The 870-nt window shown below is 35.7% G+C and overlaps 1 protein-coding gene and 1 long non-coding RNA gene across 2 annotated transcripts in view; both read left to right on the top strand.

The window, feature by feature from the left end:
• Positions 1–870, top strand: part of LOC109536685 (4-pyridoxate dehydrogenase) — a gene marked incomplete at its 5' end in the record, with an annotated part of 7,394 nt that overhangs the window by 657 nt on the left and 5,867 nt on the right.
• On the top strand, positions 7–716 carry LOC125503382. Its single transcript, XR_007280803.1, has 2 exons — positions 7–234; positions 401–716. It is a non-coding gene; the product is annotated as an uncharacterized LOC125503382 (long non-coding RNA).

The raw sequence follows: 870 nt of genomic DNA, 5'->3' as shown, positions 1-870 counted from the left end.
GCATCGGCAGATCCCAGGGACTTCCCTTTGATTAACCCGAATTATTTTTCTGATCCCGATGACTTGGAAACATTATACAAAGCAGTGGAAATTGCTAAAAATTTGGAAAACACAACAGCGTTTCAACGTATGGGAGTCCAACCAATCATCCTAGAACTTCCAGATTGCGACGAAAATTATGAAAGACTTTCAAAGGATTGGTGGATTTGCAGCATGCAATATCTAACAACTGCGGTAAGAATCTAACAATCTTCTCGGCAAATGCAGCAAGTGAATTGATTTAAATTTGAAATCAAGTATCTTTAATTGTTTTAGATTCCTACTATTTTTTTAACACTTCAAGTGAACATAAAATTACATGAAGCACGTAAGAAAAGACTGATTATGTGAATATTCGCAGGGTCTGCATTCCATTGGAACTACAAGAATGGGAAATGATACACAAAACTCCGTAGTGAGTTCAACACTCAAAGTTCACGGTATCGATAAGTTACGAGTGGTTGATGCCGGAGTGATTCCTCAACAAGTATCAGGACATACCAGTACTCCCGTGATGATGATTGCGGAAAAAGCAGCCGATTTTATTAAGAATGAATACTCTTGAACATAAAAAGTCTGTTTTTACCTATTGTTCAACAAATATTATTTTTGTACTTATTCTACTACTACGTCACTAATGTAGGACAGCATGAAGTAATAAACAAGTTCCAAAGACCCTTTAGTCCCTTTAGACATGTCCATCTGGCTTTAAGGGTATTATTACTTTTCAAGACTACAAAAAGTTCAATTTACAGCAGCAAACCACTAATCGAACAATCTTCGCAACAAACAAAAATGTAAAAATTCAGTCTTGTCTGTGTTAATTTAATG

Source organism: Dendroctonus ponderosae, unplaced genomic scaffold (genome assembly GCF_020466585.1).
Source record: "Dendroctonus ponderosae isolate FM_Combo_2020 unplaced genomic scaffold, Dpon_F_20191213v2 Dpon_F_20191213_2, whole genome shotgun sequence".
Taxonomy (NCBI): Eukaryota; Metazoa; Arthropoda; class Insecta; order Coleoptera; family Curculionidae; genus Dendroctonus; species Dendroctonus ponderosae.
This window is presented reverse-complemented; position numbering and strand designations above follow the sequence as displayed.